The sequence below is a fragment of the Schistocerca piceifrons genome, chromosome 8 (genome assembly GCF_021461385.2).
Source record: "Schistocerca piceifrons isolate TAMUIC-IGC-003096 chromosome 8, iqSchPice1.1, whole genome shotgun sequence".
Classification (NCBI taxonomy): Eukaryota; Metazoa; Arthropoda; class Insecta; order Orthoptera; family Acrididae; genus Schistocerca; species Schistocerca piceifrons.
In genome coordinates, this window is record NC_060145.1 from 229,729,966 (window position 1) to 229,744,388 (window position 14,423).

The window sequence follows — 14,423 nt, forward strand, 5'->3', positions numbered from 1 at the left end:
TGGCATTTACCGGCGTGATGTGTGGCTTATGAGCAGCCGCTCGACCATGAAATCCAAGTTGTCTCACCTCCTGCCAACCTGTCATAGTACTTGCTCCGGATCCTGATGAAGTTTGGAATTCCTGTGAGATGGTCTGGATAGGTCTGCCTATTACACATTATGACCCTCTTCAACTGTCGGCCGTCTCTGTCAGTCAACAGCTGAAGTCGGCCTGTACGCTTTTAAAGTTAGACTTAATTTACTCTCTTCAGGTGCTGATTGGCCCTCTAGATGGTGCTACCATAGGTCAAACGGATATCAACTGCGTTTTTTAAAAATAGGAACCCCCATTTCTTATTACATGCTTCTTTCGTGAGATATTTGGCCCCCCTCACTGTCAAAGTACCACCCTGCATATCAACGGGAACAGGTAAAAATGTGTGCCCCGCAAGCACGCCTGCCACGAGACCCACTTTCTCACCTTGTATGTCCACATACTACATTCGTAGTGTCCCACCCCAACACACTCATTACTCGTAGAAGAACATTCTTACCAAATCCCATAAGAGTTCGGGGAATATGTGTGCATCCGCACAGAAGAAGAAGGTCATTGCCGGTTTGCCAGAACTATATACTGACATGTCCGAAACAACAGACACCATATCCGTATGCGTTTATAGATCTGGAAGCCGTAACACAAAACATACATACAGTCCCCCTTTCAACACACTCAATTTCCATGTTTTTTGAGCCCTGAAGAAAGACGTTCCTGACTGTAGATTTGCTTCGGACGAAGAGCATGCACGCCTGAGTACCATAATAGTTCTCAACAGGCACACTCAAACGTTTTTGTATGAAGGCACTGACCGCCTTATTTCACAGCGGGATAAATGTATTAACAAATTTGACGAATACTTTCGAAATAATGGACAGCATACGTACTTTTTTCCATGTATCTCATTTTCACTTGACTATCCCTTATACATTGTTGATAAATATATGAGCTTCTAATTATACTGGAGGCTCGACAAAGTGAAAATCATCCAGTGACGCAAAGTGATTAAGTCATGGCTTCCTTACCGTCGCTGTATGCCTTTTCCTTTTTTTTAAAAAATGGATCCAAGCACTATGGGACTTAACATCTGTGGTCAAATGGTACAAATGGCTCTGAGCACTATGGGACTTAACATCTGAGGTCTTCAGTCCGCTAGAACGTAGAGCTACTTAAACCTAACTAACCTAAGGACATCACACACATCCATGCCCGAGGCCTAGAACCGCTCGACCATAGCGGCCAGGTATGTCTTTTGCGCAATGACTTTGTCATATCTGATGTGCCTTCTCTTCTCCTCGCCTCGTTTCTTCCATCCACCAAATATATATTGCTCATTCGTTAATAGTGGGTACCAGCTCACTTTTCGATTATGTACTCGGCTGATTTGAAACAGTAGCTCGCCCGCAATTGGTAATGTTTCCAAAGAAGTAATTACAGAAGACAAATATATTGAATAAACAATTCTTACCTATTGATTACATAACGTACATAGAAACAGTTCTGATCAGTACAAACTTAGGAATGGAACACTGTCTAACTGTAATTCGGATGGCAAAGAGCAATAGTTGTGAAGTAGTGCCTAATAGAAGTAACGACTGCATGGAAATGTCGAATGGCATCAAGAATCGAATTCTGCTATGTCTGTGTGAGAGCGATGTTATTCAAGTGGCACTGTACCTCATCTAATTTTCCACGGATACTTTCAGACTAATTTTGTCATTACATACGAAGTGCATTAGAGATCCTCGGCAGAATCAGTATCTGAGATACACAGCAATCATCAGACTTAAAGTTGGTTTGAATATAACTCTTCTTTACTGGGCTTAGACCACCAGAGAGTAAGCCTCTACCTCACCAGAAGATGTGCTCTGTGGCTTCCAGCACGACAGATTAGAAACAGTGTGCTGGTTGTCGATGGCGTGGGAAGAGGGACCATGGTTAGAGTCAGAGATACAAACACACGCATATGCTACCTGACAAAAAAGTAAGGCATAGAGACGTAATGGATGAAATACAATGAAACTTCTGTAGTTGAGAGGTTATATAGTATATTTTCAGTGATTACGAAAAACTAGGTAGTATGAGCGCACCTAACAGTACTACGTAGCAATCTCTCTAGCCGAGATAAATCCACTGATGTGGTTGGGAAAGGAGCGATAAAGTTGTTGTAACCTCTCCTGTGGCGAGACGGCCCACAACTATTGCGAATGGTGCCTCATGTAATTTAACCTGGTACTGGGTTGGAGTAGGCTGTTGATAAAACACGGATAGATTTTCTTGTAAGTATCTATCTACACTGAAGAGCCAAAGAAATAGGTACACCTGCCTAATACTGTGTAGGGCCCCCGCAATCACCCAGAAGTACCACAAACTACGTGCGATGGATTCGACTAATGTCTGAAGTAGTGCTGCGGGGAATAGACACCACGAAACGTTCAGGGCTGTCCATAGATCCGTAAGAGCACGAGGGGTGGAGATGTCCTCTGAACAGCACATTGCAGGGCATCCCAGATATGCTCATTGACATTCATGTCTGGGGAGTCTGATGGCCAGCTAGAGTGTTTAAACTCAGAAGAGTGTTCCTGGAGGAACTATGTAGCAATTCTGGAAGTGTCGGATGCCGCATTACCCTGCTGGATTTGCCTAAGTCCGTCGGAATGCACAATGGGCATGTATGGATGCAAGTGATCAGACAGGATGCTTAGGTACGTGTCACCTCTCAGAGTCGTATCTAGACGTATCAGTTGTCTCATATCACTCCAACATAACACTACCCACACCATTACGGAGCCACCATCAGCATGACAATTCCCCTGCTGACACGTCAGGTCCATGGATTCGTGAGGTGGTCTCCGAACCCATACACGTCCGTCTGCTCGATACATTTTGAAACGAGACCCGTCCGACCAGGCAACATGTTTAACAGTCATCAACAATCCAGTGCCGGTGCCGACGGACCCAGGCGAGGCGTAAAGCTTTGTGTCGTGCAGTCGTAAAGGGTGCAGGAGTGGACCTTTGGCTCCGAAAGCCCATATCGATGATGTTTCGTGGAATGGTTCACACGCTGACACTTGTTGATGACTCAGCACTGAAATCTGCTGCATTTTGCCGAAGGGTAGCACTTCCGTCATGTTTATCGATTCTCTTCAGTAGTCGTTGGTCTCATTCTTGCAGGATCGCAGGATCTTTTTATGTCCGCCGCGATGTCGGAGATTTGATGTTTTGCTGGGTTCCGATACACCCGTGGAATGGTGTACCGGAAAATCCCTACTTTATCACTACCTCTCAGATGCTGTGTCCCATCCCTCGTGCGCCAACTGTAACGCCACGTTCAAAGTCACTTAAGTCTTGATAATCTGTCATAGTGGCCGCAGTAACATATCTAACAACTTCACCTTACATTTTTCGTCTTATACAGGCGTTGGTGACCGCAGCACCGTATTTTGACTGTTTACTTATCTCTGTATTTAACTACGCATACCCGTGCAAGATTTTGGCGCTTCAGTGTATGTACGTGGCATTTTTCCGTGATATATTGGTACATCGATGTCAAGGTGGCGATTTTTGCTGTCGATATATTTTTTATATTGTTTTTTTTTTCAATTTTTGGTAAGTATTTGAAATCGATCTTTGTAAATTACAGTAAAACGTAACTTTAGTTTCACTATGTGAAGAATTCTTATGAGCAAAAATCTAAATGATAATAGACGTGTAAGATGAAATGCTGATGTAATTGGCGCTCGGCGCTAGCAACAGAAACTGCAGCGATCACCTTCATCAGGCAATTTTAACATTACAGCTGCTACGTCACTGGCGTTTGCAGAAATGGAAAAAGAAAACAGCGAAGTCGACATGAAGCGCTCGGACAAATCCGATATGTGACGAAATCGACCGACGGACTCATCGGAAACTTTTTATTGTGCCACTTACATTCAGTTACTATTGTTAGCAAAGTGGTTATCGCCAAGCGAGAACGTGCAACATTTTCCTTTCAGTTCTGACTCTAAGGGGAAGGCAGGCTGCTGGCTTGTTGATACACAGAATAGCTAATAACAAATCAAAAATATATTAATACAGCTCTGAAATGGCAGAATATTTACAATGTGCAGCCAATATTTGTATAGGCAGGGACGTCGTTGTCTTTCCCGTCCATACGCAGATTGACCGATATTTTCTCTATACAGCGATAGCCTGTTTGACAATTTCCTAAATATCAATACATCAAATTCCCAATATTTTTAAAGGTGTCGGGAGTTCCAGCGTGGAGAGGACGTCCAAACTGGTCCCACGCATGGTCTGCTCGGCCTGATGTTGCTGACCATGAGAGTATCTCAGCATCACGCGCAGTTTATAGAGACACGCACCATGCGTGGACGAGTATTGTCTTGTTGAAAAATGATACCGAGATACTGTCGCATGGGTGATAAGACATGTGGGTGTAGGATGTCCGTGTCGTTCTGTTGTGTCGTCAGGGTTACCTCAGTCATTACCAGCGCTGACCTGGTGTCATACCCGAGGTGTCATACCCGATGGGTCCTCACATTATGGTTCCAACGCTAACACGGGTGTACCTTTCCAAGGGGAATCCTCCCCAGATCGCTGCCGTTCTCACCGATGACGGTATTCGGCAGGGTAGTTCAGAACCGCGATTCATCGCTGAACACAACGTAACGTTAGTCGTGAACAGTCGATGCTTCCCAGTTACGACACTGCACCAAACATAGTACCTTGTGTTTTGGTACTAACGGCAGCCTAGGCATGGGACCGTATTTACCTACTGCTGCTGTTCTGCGACCAGTGGCGTACGATGACAAACAAGGTTGGAAGGATGTGTGCTTGGTACACCAATATGCGAGTCCGTCCTTACGGCGGTCAGACGCATTTGACCGAAACCTTGATGACTAGTATGTCTGCATACACGTTCCCATGCAGACAAACATTGGGTCACTGTTACATCGAAAGCTACGCTTATGAGGACACGGCACGATTCCACAAGTCGGCCAGGTTAAGGCCCCTTTCAGTGTCTTTCAGGTGTCGATAAAGCTGTTTCGCACCGGCGGTGTCGTTTACGTGTCATTCATAGCGGTCAAACCACATCTGACACTCTTCACATCCACGATATGTCCAATCGGGTGTGGTAACAATACTAAATATGGAGAACACTAAATTAATCTGCTAGACTTTCTATCTAAGTCCAAGAGACGCAGCATACTTGCCGACCTGCCGAAGTTACGTTGACATCCGACTATGTCTTCCGGGTTTCTTTAATTTTTCTTGTAAGGAATTGTACATAGGTTATGAGTTAACGAACATTGTGCTCTCACTTAAATATATGGCCAAAAGAGTCATCTTTGTAAAATTAGCTCTCAAGGTATACATTAAAATTTGTGTAGGAAAAATGAAATTATCCCAGAAATAAACTGTAATAGTTTCAATCTACCAGTAAGACCAAAATGTTCTGGATGTTTCCCCTGCTCACCAGGTGGATGCAGGCACTGGAAACCCTTACCTCACATTCCAAATTGTTATTGTGTCTGCCTCATCCTCTGGCTGGTCGGATATTTCGCTGAAAATAAAAAAATCCCCAAGAGCTCACCTTTCTCGTTCGGGATGAGAATTAAGAAAACATCTAATAATGAGAAATAATGTGGCAGCATGTTGCATGCTGCCCTCCGTAGCGTTCGCCAATCACCTACCATGAGGAACAGTTCAACTCGAGCTGCTCCTTTAAATGACCACATGCTTCATCTCTGTGTTACATGCCAAGAGGTATTTGTTCAAATTGCAAGTCAAGTTGTACACCCGTCTCCATAACAAATGTATAACGAAAGTTCGTAGCACTGGGGAGTTTCTACATGAACTCTACAGTTCGAGTCCAAAACATTTTAGAAAGATTAACTTTTTTCTTTCTTAGATCGTAGAAGTGCCCCTTGCAGACAACCCTCCCCCAGCGTATTGCTAAATTTTTTCGCCAGTTATTAGATACAATATTTACATTTGCCACCCATCGCAGCTTGGTGATCAGAATATCATCACGGATGTTTCAGTACAACTTATATGACAAAGAATCGATAAATTTGGTATCCCTGTATGTATTCAATAAATTAGTGGTATAAATGTGGGATGTCTTGAATGGTGTGCCGGCCGCGGTGGTCTAGCGGTTCTAGGCGCGCAGTCCGGAACCGCGCGACTGCTCTGGTCGCAGGTTCGAATCCTGCGTCGGGCATGGATGTGTGTGATGTCCTTAGGTTAGTTAGGTTTAAGTAGTTCTAAGTTCTAGGGGACTGATGACCACAGTAGTTCAGTCCCATAGTGCTCAGAGCCATTTTATTTGAATGGTGCGGTGGAATATAATAACTTTCATCATTATTTGAACGAGCATTAAAAATCTGTACATTATCTGTATAAAGGGTGGTCCATTGATCGTGACCGGACCAAATATCTCACGATATAAGCTTCAAACGAATAAACTACAAAGAATGAGACTTGTCTAGCTTGAAGGGGGATAGCAGATAGCGCTATGGTTGGCGCTAGATGACGCTGCCATAGGTCAAACTGTATTTTTTTTAAATAGAAAACCCATTTTTATTACAAATTCGTGTAGTACGTAAGGAAATATGGAAGTTTTAGTTGGACCACTTATTTCGCTTTGTGATAGATGGCGCTGTAATAGTCACAAACACACGGCTCATAATTTTAGACAAACAGTTGGTAACAGGTAGATTTTCTAAATTAAAATGCAGAACGTAAGTAGGTTTGAACATTTTACTTCGATTGTTCCAATGTGATGCATGTACCTTTGCGTACTTATCATTTCTGAGAACACAAGCTGTAACAGCATGATTACCTGTAAATAAAACATTAATGCAATAAATGCTCAAAATGATGTCCATCACCCTCAATGCATTTCACAATACGTGTAACGACATTCCGCTCAACAGCGAGTAGTTCGCCTTCCGTAATGTTCGCACATGCATTGCCAATGCGCTGCCGCATTTTGTCAGCCGTTGTCGGTGGATCACGATAGCAAATATCCTTCAACTTTCCCCACAGAAAGAAACCCGGGGACGTCAGATCCGGTGAACGTGCAGGCCATGGTATGGTGCTTCGACAACCAATCCATCTGTCATGAAATACGCTATTCAATACCGCTTCAACCGCACGCGCTATGTGCCGGACATCCATCATGTTGGAAGTAAATCGCCATTCTGCCATGCAGTGAAACATCTTGTAGTAACATCGGTAGTACATTACGTAGGAAATCAGCATACATTGCAGCATTTAGATTGCCATCGGCAAAATTGGTACCAATTGTCCTTCCTCCCATAATGCCGCACCATTCATTAACCCGTCAAGGTCGCATATGTTCCACTTGTGGCAGCCATCGTGGATTTTCCGTTGCATAATAGTGCATATTATGCTGGTTTACGTTACAGCTGTTGGTGAATGACGGTCCGTTGCTAAATAGAACGCGTGCAAAAAATCTGTCATTGTCACGTAATTTCTCTTGTGCCCAGTGACAGAGCTGTACACGACGTTCAAAGTCGTCGCCATGCAATTCCTGATGAGTGGAAATGTGGTACTTGTGCAATCGACGTTGATGTAGCATTCTCAACACCGACGTTTTTGAGATTCCCGATTCTCGAGCAATTTGTCTGCTACTGATGTGCAGATTAGGCGTGACAGCAGCTAAAACACCTACTAGGGCATCACCATTTGCTGCAGGTCGTGATTGACGTTTCACGTGTGGCTGAACACTTCCTGTTTCCTTAAATAACGTAACTATCCGGCGAACGGTCCGGACCTTTGGTTGATGTCGTCCAGGATACCGAGCAGCGTACGTAGCACACGCCCGTTGGGCATTTTGATCACAGTAGCCATACATCAACAAGATTTCGACCTTTTCCGCAATTGGTAAACGGTCCATTTTAATACGGATAATGTATCACGAGGCAACTACCGTCCGCACTGGTGGAATGTTACGTGATACCACGTACGTATACGTTTGTGACTATTACAGCGCTCTCTATCACAAAGCGAAAAAAGTGGTCCAACTAAAACATTTATATTTCTTTGCATATTACACGAATATGTAATAAAATGGGTGTTCGTATTTTAAGAAACGCAGTTGATATCCGTTTGACCTGTGCAGGGCCATCTAGCGCGCCAACCATAGCGCCCTCTGGTTTTCCCCATTCAAGCTAGACGAGTTTCGTTCTTTGTATTTTTTCCGTTTTATGCTTATTCCATGAGATATTTGGCCCGGGGACTATCAGTGGACCACCCTGTAGTGTGCATGAAACATAGTGCAGAAATAAAAATTATGCAACTTGCTGAGTCTACAGATTATTACATAGGGTGAAGAAAATACGCGCCCTTAGCGGTCGGCGTGAGATTTCCAACCCTAATTCAAGACAAAAGTGTACCTAGCAAAACCTGTTTCCGCCAACACGCTCAGTGGGAAAGTGATTTTGAAAAGCAATCTGTGTCAGTGCTCTGCGTGCGGCATGATCAAGACCAGCTGGCACGAAGTCGGCGCTGTGTCGGGGCTGCCCCATTAGCTCAATGTAGTTCCGTTTCAGCCGCGCTAGCGAGTGGACGTCGTTAGCTGCTGTGCTGCACTTCCGTGTTTACAACGCTGTACTTGTGCTTCTCGAGTGCTGTCCGTCAGTTAATCTCCGTGTTCGTTCATATTCCTTGTGATCTGATAGCTTCTTCTGATCGTGCTGCTGCTAATTGGAATTTTGGTTGTTTAACCGAAATTTCGTCGCTGGATTAACCAGGGCTACAATCCTCAGGAAGGATACTTTGGTATTTGCTTTTGTCAAGGAATCCCGTACTGTTCAGCCGACATCCCTGGAAACAGATGACTTGGGTACACAGGTAATTGCTGTAAATTCTGAAACGTTCCATACCTGGTAACGGGATCAGGAAAAATACAGCGTTTTTGTCAAGTTATTTAGTTCTCCGACTTGATAGTTACGAAAGTGGGGCTATGAAGTAGATTTTGTGCATAGAAATTGGTGTAAAAGCAAGTTTTCCATCTATAGAGCTGACATTGATTACAAAACCGTTCGTGAACCTTCCCACTGAAATTGAAAAGGATAAGATTAAGGAAGCTCTTTCAAAATACGGGGACTTTAAATCAGTTGCATATGAAAGATGTCCTTTACAATTATCCGGGCTGTTATGCCGTGGTCGGTTGATGAATTCTGTGTCGATTCCCAACGTTTCGTCTTCGACTGCGGGAGACATCTTCAACGGGGTCCGTAACTCAATGGAAGGTCCAACACACCCACTGGTTGTGTCATCAACCGACCACGGCATAACAGCCCGGATAATTATAATGGACATGATATTTCCGGCCGTGAAAGTCTACATTTTAGTAAATGAAAGATGGTTGTCTCTCTTTGAACTGCACTGTTTCAACTGGGTCCGCTGTGTAGAGATGGACGTTAAGACAAGTATTCCGTCTCACATGACTGTTTGTGGGTATAAGGCACACGGAGTGGCCGTGCGTTCTAGGCGCTACAGTCTGGAGCCGAGCAACCGCTACGGTCACAGGTTCGAATCCTGCCTCGGGCATGGATGTGTGAGATGTCGTTAGGTTAGTTAGGTTTAGTTAGTTCTAAGTTCTAGGCGATTGATGACCTTAGAAGTTAAGTCGCGTAGTGCTCAGAGCCATTTGAATCATATCAGGCACAAATTGTTCTTACAGGTCAGGAAGCTACATGTCATATATGTAACGTAACTTCAGACAGAAATGTCCGCGGCGAACTGTTGTTCTTAATAGTAATTTGATACAGCATCAGAAACTTACCTTAAATGGTGTGTTACCAAAGCATAGCCCAGATCAGCTGATTAAGGATGTTAACGCAGCGGCCCAAGCTGATGTCCCCATTCACGATAACAGCCAGTTTCCGCCGTTAATGACAAAGGGAAAACCTGTTACCATTATTCGTGAAACTGAAATGCAACCCGAAAAGCTACCTCTGGAGACAACTGACAGTTGTTTAGAGGACGAGCTGTCATGTACAACTCCGTCAGTTCGCAAGAAAGACAATGCGTTGAGGAGGCAGAGGAACCGGAAGGCAGAATGCGAATGGAAACTGATGAACAGAAAGGTAATAAACATACGGTACCAGATAATGAAGGGGGTGTAGTAAGTAGTAATTTGCAAGAAACAGCAGATGAAGTAACAGAAAGGTAATAAACATACGGTACCAGATAATGAAGGGGGTGTAGTAAGTAGTAATTTGCAAGAAACAGCAGATGAAGGAGCTGACTGCAACGATCATCAGCTTATCTGTTGGTAAACAAATTCAGGGAGTGATTCCAAAACTGCCGTCTCCATTTGTTTCCCTCGATCAGGCTGTGAGTGATATTAATAAAGAACAAAGACGTGGTGGCCAAAATGAAATCGCAGTCAACACCGCAGGGCAGGCACCAGCAAGAGAAACTGCAAAAGCGTCTGCTGCTGGTCCAGATGAGCCGAGAAATAAAATAAAAACGCAACCCACTGTGAATGTAGCTCGTAACCAAGGAAAGGGAGAATCCGTAAAGGGTGGCCGAATCCCAAAGAAAGTTCGGTACGAAACGGTCCTACACGAATCACTGGAGGAAAAGTCTGAAAGTTAGCAAGGGAATCAGTCTGCAAGCGGTACAAGAGGAAACTCAGAAGTAGAAAAAAAGGATCAGTAACTAATAAACTGATTGAAGTGTTATTCGATGTTCAGCCTTCCGAGAAAACTGTTAAGTGACAGCGCAATGACGCAATCTTATTCTGTCACCACTGTAAACATAAATCAAATTACGTCTGGTTGGAAGTTATCGGCACTTAACGAATGTTTTGTATGAATCTGCGACTGGTACTGCCCTGTTAAAAGAAGTTCTAATGTCGGATTTAGTAACTCCCGGTTATGTCAGTTACATAAATGTGTCTCATGAAGCAAGTGCTGGAACAGCTGTTTTGGTGAGGGAAGGGATTCTAGTAAGTTAGGTGGAACATCTGGAATACGGAAGAGGTATAGGACTAAATATCTATGATGTGACTATCATCAACTTGTACGCCCCTTCAGATAGTTCTCACCGAGCTGACAGGGCTCGTTTCTTCAAAGATAAACTGATGTACTAGTTAATGAAAAATCCAAGACAGTTATTACTTAAAAATGATTTTAATTGTGTTTTAAATCGAAAAGATCGGTTACCTAATTTAAATTTCAGAAGTGAACTAAAACAACTTGTTACTGGTTTACAATTAAAGGACATATGGGAACTCAAATACCCCTCCCATGTTGAGTTTACTTATGTCACGCCAACATCTCGTAGCAGGATTGATAGACTACATTTTTCTAAAAATCTGGAAACTTCCGTGACAAAAGTAGAAACGAGTACTACGTACTTTTCAGGCCATTGAAGTGTCTTAGCCTGCATAAATCTAACAAGACAGCCAGTTTGCCGATTCAAGAATCAGTGGAATTTGAATATTTCCTTGTTAGTAAATCATTATTTAATAGAACTGATAAAAAAGCATGGGCAATATACCAGCGAGTTCGTAGTAGACATCCCACTGCTATCGAGTGGTGGGTTTAAATGGCGAAGCTATAGTTGAGGAAGGTTCTTATTCAATGCAGTGCCCAGAGCGCAAGAGAAACGAAATGCGCTATGCAGTATTACTATTCCGTTTTGAGAGATCTATATGATCAGGTCTCGGCAGGTTCCTCACTTCGGATAGCAGACATCAAAAAAGTCAAAGCCAAGTTGCTTAATATCAACAGAAATCAAATGGAAGTGTTGAAAATAAAATCGAAGGCAAATTCGCTGTCAGAAGACGTAACTAGTTCCCTACATCATTTAGTAAAGCATATCAAAAACGGAAGAAGGACTTTTATTACTGAAATTCGAACAAAAAACTGTACGATTCTCAGAACCGATCAGGAAATCATGGACGAGATTTATCTCTATTATTGCATGCTATATTCTGTAATTCAAAGTAGTGATGCATCCTTGGAAGAATTCCTTGACATCCTAGCCCCACAGCTGACTGAAGATGACAATGACAATTTTCTCGCGGTAGTCGGTGAAGAGAACGTGAATGAGACCCTGTGGGCCTCACCACCAAAAAATTCCCCAGGACCTGATGGTCTGCCGGCATTTTACATCCGTTACTGGCTAATAGTGTGTGCAAAAATCACGAACATTGTAAATGAGGTTATTCAGCGTAAAATGATTCCGGATGAGTTTAAGGAGAGTAAAGCTGTTTTTGTGCGAAAAAAATGGAAACTAATAAATAAATAATTTTCGTCCAATTTCACTGCTGAATTCTCATTATAAATTAAAAGCTAGAATAGTAAACAAGAGAATTTCATGCATTACCAATAAAATTATTAGTAAACATCAGAACTGTGCGCAAGGCAAAACCATTTTTCAAAATCTAGCATAATTCAGGGATATTACTGGAATAACTTCTGTAACAAACATAAAATGTGTTTTATTTTTCTGGAGTTTTATAAAGCCTTCGATGTAGTAAATGATGAATATCTTCTACAGAAGTTGAAGAAAATACGTTTCAGCGATAGGTTCATACAGTTGTTAAATAACATAGCAACTGGAATAAACGCAGAAATAGCGGTGAACTTTCAACAATCCAGGCTGATACAAATAAAACGAGGTGTTCCTCAAGGAAGTCCTCTGTTCATGTCGCTCTTCGCCAGTGAAAGATCTGTTGTATACGTCTGATCACTTTACATAATTAACTTTCCATTAATGTACAGAAAGTGTAGTTGGAAGGCTAGTCACCTTTATAACGTGAGCATAAATCTTCCATAAACTGTATAATTTCTGTGACTTCCGTACAATTGTGTGAAATGCTCATAGCTACTCTGACTGTGCTGAATAGGTTAAAGATCAGTTTCTTTCCTTAACCTGTCTGTCACGGAGACGACTTCCTTGTGTACATTCTACTTGTGCTTCTGTAAATATTGGAGCACATGTAATTCAAAGTGCAGTTTTTTATTTATTCATGTTTGAAGAACTTTGACTCTCTTTAAAAAACTTTTCTTCCTGTTTAAATTTATTCTTCGTGGTAATTTGGTCAGTAACACAATCTTCTGTTTTATTTCTTTAACATCAGTATAATTACGATGATTTAACTGTTTCTGATTAAATAATTTCATGTCTAACTGTGTGCATGGTTAGTACATGTCCTTAGTATGTATTTGGAATTTGTAACATTGATCCTTAAAGAAATTTAAAAAAAGAAGTGGGACAATGAACGATATGCAGTCTCGCCGATGTTCAATTTGCATTTCCACCAAAACATTCTATCTTTCAGTTAACCCTGCTGTTCTGTTCACTTTTACTTGACATATATACTGTTCGGGTCAATATGACCCGACATATCAAAATGCTTTAGAAACATAAATTTTGGTACAGTTTTAGCTATCGACATTGTTGTTCTATTCCAGTACCTTGTTAGTAATAATAATAATAATAATAATAATAATAATAATGGTAATAATAATAATAATAACAATGCATACAACTTTATTGAGGGATATTTTTCATTTAAATATGCACATAAATTTGAAACAACAGACAGTTTCCATTACAGGCATTCAACTTAGAAAGCACTACAGTTTTTCCATACTTCTATTCTTATTGTTGACAGTTTAGACGTAAGTATTGACATTTTCTAACAACAGACAGTTGTCATTACAGATATTCATCTTAGAGCACACTACAGTACAGAACACACTACAGTTTTTTTATTACATTCCAACATAGAAAGCACTACAACTTTAGAATCCTCTCTTCTTACTGATTGTAGTTTAGGCACAAGTATTCACATAAATTTGAAACAACAGAATTTTCAATACAATCATCTTATAAAATACTACAGTTCTTTTCTTACTGCTTGCACTGTGGACACAAGTAGGTTACATGTTTCTTGCAAATATGTTTACTACATTTTCCACACACCATGTTTGTTTTATTGTCATTACTTGATGGACAGAACTTACAGCGTGCACGTTTTGTAGATTTTCTTGTTGTTACCGATTCTGACACACCACCCACATCATTCGGGTTTTGGATGCTTGTGACCATTCTCAAAGAATCTTCTGTTCTTGGGAAATGCGTTCTTGATGCAATATGTTCTTTTATCAGTGACTTTCCAAGTTCCTCCAAGAATATTCTCCTTCTAGTCAATTTGCTTGCATTCCAATTAGGGTCAACCGAAATCCACAAAACGTATGCATTATAAGCAGAAACATCAAGAATATTGTAGAAAACTATCATTGGCCACCTATTACTTTTTCGTTTGCATGTATATGTACCTAATAACTGATCAAGCGTGTCTACAGCACCTTTGGTTGAATTATAGTCCAAA